Genomic DNA, 12,336 nt, shown 5'->3' on the forward strand with positions numbered 1-12,336 from the left:
CCTGAGTTGGAGGAAACTTAAAGAGTCCATGGGGATATGCTTAAGCTGAAGTGTCAGAGAACATGGCTGTTGCCCCAGGAGCACAAACCCAGGGCCAGGACACCAGAGCCACACACCCTGTCTCCTAGGGCATCTGGAGGTCTGACTTGTGGACCCCATGTCCTGGGAGACTCCTCGCTCTTGCTCATCCATGTTCCCTTCACCACTGAGCAGACACATGAGCGGCTTGGCTGTTAGAGGGACTCCCTGCTGGACTGGATTTCTTCTCTTAAGGGAAGCAGCATGAATTAAAAGTGCCAGAGCTCCGTGTGTGGGGCACGCTGGTGTAAGGCAGTTTCCTTGTACTTGCCCTCCTGAAATTAGAGCTTTTCCTGAGATGACTGAGTATAGAGATTACCCAGCAGATGGAACTTTAAATGTTTAGATGGGGCTTGTGGCTGAGGCTACAGTATCTTTGCTGGAGGCAAGACACTGGTGGAAATGATTTGACCTCAAATGTTCCTAAAAAGAGCACTTGATAATCTGAGAGCCATTAAGTATTATTCAGTGGATAGAGTGAGAAAGTCAGGCTGTATTCTCTGCCCCAAAGGAAGTCACTTCATCTCCTTGGTGCCTTGGTTGGCTGTTTTAGAAGATGAGCATAATAAGGTTCCTAACTCAGCACTTTGGTCTTTTAGTTACCAATCAGCCAAAGATCTCAAAGTGGGAGGTTTTTTTTAGCTTTCACTTTTCAGCAGACTTGGTCATCCACCTATTTTTGTTGAAGAATGAAGGGAAATGGCATGTTTAACAGTCACAGGCAGATCCATGAATTCCGGTTCACTTTGCATTCCTTCAATTAGTGCTAATCTGTTGGTTTTAAAAAGGAGTTTAAGAAGGCCAGGCCCGGTGGCTCACACATATAATCCTAGCACTCTGGGAGGCCAAGGCGGGTGGATTGCTTGAGCTCAGGACTTCAGCTTGAGCAAGAGTGAGACCCCATCTCTAAAAATAACCTGAGCATTGTGGCAGGTGCCTGCAGTCCCAGCTACTTGGGAGGCAAAAGGATCACTTGAGCCCAAGAGTTTGGGGTTGCTGTGAGCTATGATGCCAAGGCACTCTACCCAGGTGACAGAGTGAGACTCTGTCTCAAAAAAAAAAAAAATCTCAAGGTCATTTCCACTAACAAGTAGAGATGGATGACTTCCTCTCTGCAAGGTTCCACACATTTACATATTCATTTGTTCATCATTCAGTCATTCATCAAACTTTCTTAAGTACCTGCACCATCCCAGGCTCTGTGCGAAGCACTAGGAACACAAAGATGAGATAAAACGCAGTCCCTGCTCCTGGGGACTTGCATGTGATTGAAAATAGACTTTTAAGCTGACAAAGTGGAGCGGCAAGTGCTAAACTATCAGAGGTGTGTACAGGAGCCCTGGGAAACCAAAGGGAGTACTGGAACCCACCTGAGCGCCAGAGGAGGCTTCTGAGAAAGTGTTAATGGATTGGAATAAGGTTTTGTAGCACGCCCAAGAGTTCACCAAGCTGACAAGACGAGTGCTGCAGAAAGGGGACAGTACGTGCAAAGGCACGTCAGCTCAGTCTCATACCAGATGCCACAGACAGCCTAAGGTTCCAGGTCTTACTTCACAAATGCACAAAGTGTAAACCAAACCACAAGTCATTCATTGGCTTGAGTATGCTTTCTTCTGAGAACTTTAGCATTGGGTCCAAATATTCAATAAGGTTCTTGGAGTCCACAAGACTTTAAGGCAGGGCACAGCCAGGAAGTTGGCTTTCTTCAGTGGAGAGAGTGGCTCACTATTTTGTTCTCTCCCTGTGGGGCACTGACAGATGAATGAGATCATTTGATCTGGATTTATCATTCACTCCTTACCAAGGGAAGTTACTTCTTCTTCTTTTTTTTTTTTTTTTGTGGTTTTTGGCTGGGACTAGGTTTGAACCCACCAACTCCGGCATATGGGACCGGCGCCCTACTCCTTGAGCCACAGGCGCTGCCAGAAGTTACTTCTTGTAAAAAAAAAAATGTTAAGCCATTTATCAAATTCTTGTTGATTCAGGGCATAATGTGTTCCTGAAACATCCTCTTTTCGGGGGTGGGAGTTTAGCCGGAAGAATTTCAAGAACAGAATTCTCAGCAGAGCTCAGGACTGTAGAAACTCAGAAGTTGGTTAAAAACATAGGGAGCTCAGTGAACAGGCTGCTGTCTAGGGCAGAGCCCAGGACACTTCTGTGGCCAAAGGTTTGGAAATGAATCCATTATATATCCGTGCCATAGAGTTTAGTAAATGACTAGCAAGTCTTGTCACTTTTACAGAAAACAAAGTCCAATAATAGCAAGTCTTAGCACATCCTCACTTTTATTATAAATGGGTTTTTTATGATTTTTACTGATGCTCAGTAACCATGCAAAATTGTGCACAGCATTAACATGTCTATGTATCTGTAACTGTATCTCTATATATCTGCTCATGGTAGAGAACCCTAGCTAGGGAGCATTACAAAGTGATCCTGTTTGTGGTATTCTGTTGATAGTGCCAATATATGATAAGGAAACAAACGAACATGCCACAATCTAACTGACCATATGCACAATTCCATGAATTAAATCTGTTTCCTGTGTTAATCAGTACTCTGAAAGAAAATTTATAATGGAAACATCAGAGTGGATGTGGACTTTTTGGGGTTTGAAATGGATAATTATTTGACAAGTCCTTATGAAGCACCTCATGCAGTTCTTAGAGATGTCTTGTGGGAACACCATCTGCATAAGTCAGCCTGTGGAAGCATGATGATGACGCCTCTCATCTCACTAAGTTCATCAAGAACACGTCACGTGGGCGCATGGCTCATGCCTGTAATCCCAGCACTCTGGGAGGCCGAGGTGGGTGGATTGGCTTGAGCTCAGAAATTCAAGACCAGCCTGGGCAAGAGTGAGACCCGTCTCTACTAAAAACAGAAAAACTAGCAGGGCCTGTAGTCCCAGCTACTCTGGAGGCTGAGGCAAGGGGATCACTTAAGCCCAACAGTTTAAGGTTGCTATGAGCTATGTTGATACAGCATTCTAGTCTGGGCGACAGACTTGAGTCTCTGTCTCAAAAAAAAAATAGAACATACCATGTGACAGGGACACACGGATGGACAAGGTATGATCCTTACCCTCAACTCATTCTAGAGAGGTCAAGTTCACAGGAACCCAATGTAAGGATCTAGACGCACAAAGGCCAGGCCCTGAGTCCTTCAGGGTACAAATTAGGCCCTTGAGATGCATCTTCAAGGCTAAACAGGAACTGCTCTGGTAGGATGGAGGGCATTCTAGAACTGGAAAAGAGCAAAACACGAACACCAAGGCAGGGGGGCATCTTGGAGAAGTTCAGTATTACTAGAACACAAAGAAAGGGAGACCAGGGCGGTGCCTGTGGCTCAAGGAGTAGGGCGCCAGTCCCATATGCCAGAGGTGGCGGGTTCAAACCCAGCCCCGGCCAAAAAAACCACAAAAAAAAAAGAAAGGGAGACCAAAGTAGCCTGAATTTGAGGCCAAAGAAATAGGCAGGTCTCAGATCCTCCAGAGCCTTCTATGCCACTTAGACGGGCAGAAGACTGTCCTAAGCTTTCACCTGCGAAGATCAGAGAGGCAGGGCAGCCAGTTAGGAATCTACTGCAGTTGTGGTGGCCTATTGGCCTGGACTAGGGCAAAGGTAACAGAGATGGAGAGGGAAAGAAAATCCTAGAATCCAAAACATGCAGGACAGTGATTCTCAGCAGTAGGTGAACAAATGGATCATCTCAAAGAGCTTTTTAAAAATCCTAGTCCTTGGGCCCCAGCCCAAACCATCAAATCAGCCCCTCTGACCCACTAGTTGAGGTGGTGAGTTGATGACAAAATAGATATAACTGGAGGCAGGATCGACACTGGAAGGGATATGAGAGGTGCTCAGAGGTTAAGGGAACTTGCTCAAAATCACCCAGCCTGGAAGCCAGGATTTGATACACAGAGATGGAAAATGACAGTAGTGCACTGACAGATGAGAGTGCCTGGCACAACTCAGGACTGGCTTGATGACAGGGCTATCAAATACTCAAGAAACTTTCTCCCTGCCAGCCTGGCCTCCAGCCTTGAAAGGCTAACTTGAACTTGTCAGCTAAGTGTGAGTCCCGAAACACACATTCTGAAGGTGGATGGGTTGAAGGCCCTAGAACTTCAAGGTCAATTAACTCTTTGTTAAAGAGTCATTGTTTCCTATATTTTGTCCCTCTTCCCTCTAGGAAGGAAGTGGCAATGGGATGAGCCACCTCTGCTGCTTTCTAGCTGGGTAACCTGGGGCCAGTCACTTCACCTCTCTGAACCCCATTCTGCAAAATGAGGATGACTATGGTAATGTTAGTTAACATTTACTGAGTGCTTGCCTAGAACCAAGCACTGTTTTAAGTGCTTTTCATGCAGTAAGTCATTTACTGGATGGGCGTAGATGAAGAAACCAAGGCAGAGAGAGGTTGCATAACAAACCCAAAGTCAGAACTAGGAAGTTGCAGGGCTGGGATTTCAAGCAGGCTAAGTCTTGCTTCAGAAGCTGCATGCTTCACCTCAATGCTCTACTGCCTCCTGGGGTTCTCCAACGAGAAAGTGTTGATGGCAGGATTAAAAAAAATCATGCAGCAATTGCCAGGCATGTAGTAAGTGATTAACATACGGTAGTTTCTTTTGCCCCTTCTTCTCCATGAATAAAAGTGAGTGTATCTTATATAAGCTTCCAAACATTATATTAAGTTACCATTAAGTTCCCACTTGTAAATATTACATCTATTTCCCAGTTCAGGTACAATCCCAACTGAACTGGGAGTATATTAGCAGTATACTTTACTGCTAATCAGTAAAATTAACGTTTTCTTCTTTGAGTTGGTACAAATATGGCCAGATGGCATTGGCCCCACCTGATTAACTCTAATCAAGCAAGATTATACAGTTGAATGCCACAGGATCAAAACAAGGCCATAAAAGTTGGACTCTGCCAACGTTCAAAGGGACCCTGTTGCTTTCCATTTAGGAACTCATGAGTCCTGGAGTCTTAAAGCAGCAACAAAACGAAAGCCTCTACCCCTAGTTATTTGGGTAAGCCTCCTTTTTGGTGACCAGTGTGGAAAGAACTGCAGGTCCCATTGGACTGTGCTTTCCATGTGCTATATGCCATGCACACCAGGAACAGCATAACCATGTAGAGCAGACCCCACCACATTTGAAAGCTGAAATGCTACAGACCACCGTGTCCCCTACATCTAAATTATAAGGAGCCATAGTACAGCTGGGCATGGGGGAGGCAAGTCCAGTGAGTTCTCAGCAGATAGGAAGGGAAGCCACTCTACAAGAGATAAATGTGGTTATACTGCAGATGTTTTTCTTTGTAATTTTGTTATAGAGGCAGGGTCTTGCTTTTGCCCAGGCTGGTCTTGAACTGTTGGCCTCAAGTGATCTTCCCACTTCAGCCACCCAAAGCACTGGGATTTATTTCATATATTAAAATCTAATTCCCAATATGATGGTATTTGGAAATGGGACCTTTGGGAGATGATGAGGTCTGGAGGATGGGATCCCTTTAAGAGTGGGATTACTTCCCTTACAAGAGATCCTAGAAAGCTCCCTCACCCCTTCTGCAGTGTGAGAGCACAGCAAGGAGATGGCAGTCTGTGAACCAGGAAATGGGCTCTCATCAAACACCAAATCTGCCAGCATCTTGATCTTGGACTTTCCAGCCTCCAGAACTGTAAGAACAAACATCTGTCGTTTGAGCCATCACTCTATGGTTCTGGGTTTTTTGTTTTGTTTTTCTTGAGACAGAGTCTTTACTCTGTTGCCCAGGCTAAAGTGCTATGGCATCATCCTAGTTCACAGCAACTTCAAACTCTTTGGTTCAAGCAATCTCCCTGCCTCAGCCTCCTGAGTAACTGGGAGTACCACAACATCCAGCTAATTTTTCTATTTTTAGTAAAGATGGGGTTTTGCTCTTGCTCAGACTGGTCTCAAACTCCTGAGCTCAAGGGATCACCCTTGCCTCAGCATGCTAGGATTACAGGCATAAGCTATGGTGCCCAGCCAGTCTATGGTATTTTTGTTACATAAGCCTGAATAAACCAAGATAATTATTACCTTGCAACTGTTGTTAAAGGTGGGAATTGCCAATATATCTACCACCCAAATCTAAAGACCACTTTCATTTTTCTAAGTTGCTTAAAACAGCTTTCTTTTTCACAAAACATGGGGTCCTTTGGAATTACCTTGGAAGCATAAATACACAGATACCTAGTTACTACAAGTGACTGGTTGATTTTAGATTTTTGCAATAGCTCCCAGGTACTGCCTTAGTGGTGCCTTGCAGAACACCTAACCATTTCCTGTATGGTAGAGACCTGGGATTTTACCTCTTGAATAAAGGGCTGGAAAAACGCACCTGCTCTGTGAGCCCTCTGCTGGTACTGTGGGAACAGACCACACATTGTCTGCCTACACTGCTGAGAACCAGACCCTCACCACACAGGGCAAGCCCCTTGCAGGCTTAACTGTGTGATGATACTTCAGGCCAACCCTGACTGTATGTTAGATCACTTGGGAAGACCTGAAAATACCAATCCCAGGTCATGGGCCTGGGCAATCGGACTTTTAAAATGCCCGTTAGGTGATTCTAGACATGAAGCCAGGAACCTATTCCTCAAGCAGAAGATTGGCCTAGAAATACAAAGTCCACAGAAGCATGTGTTATTCTGCTGTCTTTCAGAATGTATTTCAGAAATTCTCAGCCTGCCTGCATCTCAAAATTAGCTTTGAGCATGTCAAAAAGACAGATTCTAGAAACCTACTCCAAATGTGCTCAATCAGAATTGCCAGAGGTGAAGCTTGTTCAGGTCATCGCTTATAACTAGCCTAATACAGGCAGCTACTTGAGTGAACTTTTTGGTAGAGACAGGCTCTTGCTATACCCAGGTTGGTCTCAAACCCTTGGCTTCAAGTGATCCTCCTTCACTGGTCTCCCACAGTATTGGGATTAATGTGCCAATACTGAGCCACTGTGCCAGCCTCATTACTACCTCTTTTTTTTTTTTTTTTTTTGCAGTTTTTGGCCGGGGCTGGGTTTGAACCCACCACCTCTGGCATATGGGGCTAGCGCCCTACTCCTTTGAGCCACAGGTGCTGCCCATTACTACCTCTTAAGGTATTTATTTTTAAGGCATAGATCATGTATCTTTGGGAGGAAGGGAGTCTACCTTGATAACCAGAAAGGTACAGAAGGGAACCAACAGCCATATGTAATTGCTTCACAAGTGCCTTTTCTTCCTTTCCCAATTTTTTTTTTTTTAAGATAGAGTCTCACTCAGTCACCCTGCCCTGGCATCATAGCTCACAGCAACCTCTTGGGCTCAAGCAATTCTCTTGCCTCAGCCGCCTGAGTAGCTGAGACTACAGGCACCTACCACAATGCCTGGCTAATCTTTTTTTTTTTTTTTTTTGAGACAGGGTCTTGCTCTTGCCCAGGCTGGTCTCAAACTCCTGAGCTCAGGCAATCCACCCACCTCAGCCTTTCAGAGTGCTAGGATTAGAGGCATGAGCCACACACTGCACCTGGCCCCAACAATTGCCCATCTACATAAGTGAACCTTCACCACAGCTTCTTGAGCATAGTACTGTGACACAGAGGGGAAACTAAAACAGGGTGGTGAATCAGTCCTCTATGCAGATATCCAGGAAGAAAGCCTTCCAGGCAAAGGGCATGGCCCATGTATAGGCCCACCCCCAAGCTGTGGGCCACACCTACACCATCAATGCAGGCCTAGAGGGTGCTCCTGCACACACAGACCTCCTAGCTAGACCAAACAACTGAGGGCCCCAATCACACGCACTCACTAGACCACCTTCTCCAGCTGGCAGGAATTAATATGTAGTGAGAATTTAACCAATTAAATGGATAAAACAAATCTGTACACCTATGCCCTTTCCTTTACATCTTCCACAGAAAAAGAATACCATGTAAAAAGAGCTGTTTCATCCTGCTCTTTAAAACTCCCAAACTGGCAGCACCCTATGGCTCAAGGAGTAGGGCGCTGGCCCCATATGCTGGAGGTGGCGGGTTCAAACCCAGCCCTGGCCAAAAAAACAAAACAAAACAAAAACCCCACAAAACATAAAAACTCCCAAACTTTCTTTCACCTCTCTTTTCTTTCTCCTACTTTAAAAGGCTTCCCATAGGGCGGCGCCTGTGGCTCAGTGAGTAGGGCGCTGGCCCCATATGCCGAGGGTGGCGGGTTCAAACCCAGCCCCGGCCAAACTGCAACCAAAAAATAGCCGGGCATTGTGGCGGGCGCCTGTAGTCCCAGCTGCTCGGGAGGCTGAGGCAGGAGAATCGCGTAAGCCCAAAGCGTTAGAGGTTGCTGTGAGCTGTGGGACGCCACGGGACTCTACCCGAGGGCGGTACAGTGAGACTCTGTCTCTACAAAAAAAAAAAAAAAATTAAAAGGCTTCCCATAGTGATCAGGATAACATTCACACTCCTCTTAGCAAATGCATGAAGCTCTTGTCCAGCACAGAAGCAGACGCTTACAGTTTCCCCCACCTAAGATATGCTCTGGCCTCCCTCCTACTTATACCTCGGGTCTCTGCTGAAATGTGTCCCTCAGGGTCTTTCATGTCTCTTCCAACACTCAGCTTCAGATCATCCTCCTGCTTGTCACCATCTATAATTATATGCATTTATTTCTTTAATGTTTGTTCTTCCTCCCTGTGCTGACCCAAGACCTCCACTGTAAGCTCCACAAAGACAAATCTTATAAACAAACTAAAAAATAAGGACCATATGATTCTTTCAATTGATGCAGAAAAGCTTTTGATAATATCCAGCAACCCTTCATGATCAGAACACTTAAGAAAATTCGTACAGAAGGGACATTTCTTAAACTAATGGAGGTCCTCTACAGCAAACCCACAGCCAATATCATATTGAATGGAGTTAAATTGAAATCATTTCCACTTAGATCAGGAACCAGGCAAGGTTGCCCATTGTCTCCATTGCTCTTTAACATTGTAATGAAAGTTTTAGCCATTGCAATTAGGGAAGAAAAGGCGATCAGGGGTATCCACATAGGGCCAGAAGAGATTAAACTTTCACTCTTTGCAGATGATATGATCGTTTATCTGGAAAACACTAGGGATTCTACTACAAAACTTTTAGAAGTGATCAAGGAATACAGCAATGTCTCAGGCTACAAAATCAACACCCATAAATCTGTAGCCTTTATATATACCAACAATAACCAAGCCGAAAAAGTCAAGGACTCTATTCCTTTCACAGTAGTGCCAAAGAAAAGGAAATATTTGGGAGTATACCTAACAAAGTTCTCTACAAAGAGAACTATAAAACTTTAAGAAAAGAAACAGCTGAAGATGTTAACAAATGGAAAAACACACCATGCTCATGGCTGGGAAGAATCAACATTGTTAAAATGTCTATACTACCCAAAGCAATATATCATTTTAATGCAATTCCTATTAAAGCTCCATTGTCATATTTTAAAGATCTTGAAAAAATAATACTTCGTTTTATATGGAATCAGAAATAACCTCGAATAGCCAAAACACTACTCAGCAATAAAAACACAGCAGGAGGAATCACGTTACCAGACCTGAGACTGTACTATAAATTGATAGTGATCAAAACAGCATGGTATTGGTACAAAAACAGAGAAGTAGATGTCTGGAACAGAATAGAGAACCAAGAGATGAATCCAGCTACTTACCCTTATTTGATCTTTGACAAGCCAACTAAAAACATTCAGTGGGGAAAAGATTCCCTATTTAACAAATGGAGCTGGGTGAACTGGCTGGCAACCTGTAGAAGATTGAAACTGGACCCACACCTTTCACTATTAACTAAGATAGACTCTCACTGGATAAAAGATCTAAACTTAAGACATGAAACTATAAAAATACTTGAAGAAAGTGCAGGGAAAACTCTTGAAGGCATCGGCCTGGGTGAGTATTTTATGAGGAGGACTCCCCAGGCAATTGAAGCAGTATCAAAAATACACTACTGGGACCTGATCAAACTAAAAAGCTTCTGCACAGCCAAGAACATGGTAAATAAAGAAAGCAGATATTTCTTCTCAGAATGGGAGAAAATATTTGCAGGTTATACCTCCGATAAAGGTCTAATAACCAGAATCCACAGAGAACTCAAACGTATTAGCAAGAAAAGAACACGTGACCCCATCTCAGGGTGGGCAAGGGACTTGAAGAGAAACTTCTCTAAAGAAGACAGACGCACGATCTACAAACACGTGAAAAAAAACTCATCATCCTTAATCATCAGAGAAATGCAAATCAAAACTACTTTGAGGTATCACCTAATCCCAGTAAGAGTAGCCCACATAACAAAATCCCAAAACCAGAGATGTTGGTGTGGATGTGAAGAAAAGGGCACACTTCTACACTGCTGGTGGGAAGGCACACTAATATGTTCCTTCTGGAAGGATGTTTGGAGAATACTTAGAGATCTAAAAATAGACCTGCCATTCGATCCTATAATTCCTTTACTAGGTTTATACCCAGAAGACCAAAAATCACAATATAATAAAGACATCTGTACCAGAATGTTTATTGCAGCCCAATTCATAATTGCTAAGTCATGGAAGAAGCCCAAGTGCCCATCGACCCACGAATGGACTAGCAAATAGTGGTACATGTATACCATGGAATATTATGCAGCCTCAAAGAAAGATGGAGACTTTACCTCTTTCGTGTTTACATGGATAGTGCTGGAACATATTCTTCTTAGCAAAGTATCTCAGGAATGGAAGAAAAAGTATCCAATGTACTCAGCTCTACTATGAAGCTAAATTATAGCTTTCACATGAAGGCTATAACCCAACTATAGCACAAGACTACGAGGAAAGGGCCAAGGAAGGGGGGAGGGGAAGTTAGGGTGGAGGGAGGATAATGGGTGGGGCCACACCTACAGTGCATCTTAGAATGGATACAGGGGAACCTTACTAAAGGCAGAATACAAATGTCTACATACAATAACTAAGAAAATGCCATGAAGGCTACGTTGAACAGTTTGATGAGAATATTTCAGGTTGTATATGAAACCAGCACATTGTACCCCTTGATTGCACTAATGTACACAGCTATGATTTAACAATAAATAAATAAGCAAACAAAGAACAAGTGGGGGTTAAACAAGCAAAAAAAAAAAAAGACAAATCTTGCCTTTTATGAACCTCTGTTATTAACCAAGCAGTGTCTGGCACAGGCAGATACTCAAGAGGTTTAAGTGCAATTAATTAGAATGATTTGGAAGCCTGCACAAACAAAACTTCTCCAATTACAAGCTGTAGCTGCTTCTCAGAAATGAAATAAAAATTACCTTGATTATAAGTCACTTTTCTCAAAATGTCATTTTCAGTCTCCACAGAGGAAAGGTATCACCATGTATACTATTTGATATTCATCATATTCTTTATAACAATGAAAAAATGGGAATGATCTAAATACTCAAGGTTAAAAGGACAAGCTACATCCACTCAGTGGAATATTCTGCAATTCAGGATATGAGATAGCCTTGTGTTATAAGATGAAGCAAAACCCCAGCCAGAGGCAGTGGCTCACAACTATAATCCTAAGACTTTGAAAGGCTGAGAAGGGTGACTCCTTGAGCTCAGGAGTTGGAGACCTGCCTGACCAAGAGCAAGACCCTATTTCTCCTAAAAATAGAAAAACTAACCAGGCATAGTGGTAGTCCCAGCTACGTGGGAAGCTGAGGGAAGAGGATCACTTAAGCCCAAGAGTTTGAGGTTGCTGTGACGCCACGGCACTTTACCCAGGGAGAGAATGAGACTGTCTCAATAAAAAAAAAAAAAAAAAAAAATGAAGCAAAACCCAGACAATCTCAGGTACAGTATAATATCTGTGAAATGAAATGCCTGAAAACACACTAAGATACCATTACACATCCATCAAGGAAGATATTTAAAAAGGAAAGAAAACATGGAAGATTAACTACCATTGGCAAGGATGTCTGAGACTCCGGCACCCCTGTACACTGTTGGTAGGAATGTCAAATGCTGCAGCTTCTGTAGGAAGTGGCAGGTCCTCCAAAAGATCAACAAAGAATTACCATAAAGGTCTAGTAATTCCATTGCTCAGTATGTACCCAAAAGAACTGAAAGCAGAGACTTAAACCAGAAATTTGTACACCACTGTCACAGTAACAGCGAATAATCAAAAGATGGAAACAACCCAAATGTCCATCAACAAATAAATGGATAGACAAAATGCATTAAGTACATAAAAGC

Source organism: Nycticebus coucang, chromosome 12 (assembly GCF_027406575.1).
Source record: "Nycticebus coucang isolate mNycCou1 chromosome 12, mNycCou1.pri, whole genome shotgun sequence".
In the NCBI taxonomy this organism is placed as follows: Eukaryota; Metazoa; Chordata; class Mammalia; order Primates; family Lorisidae; genus Nycticebus; species Nycticebus coucang.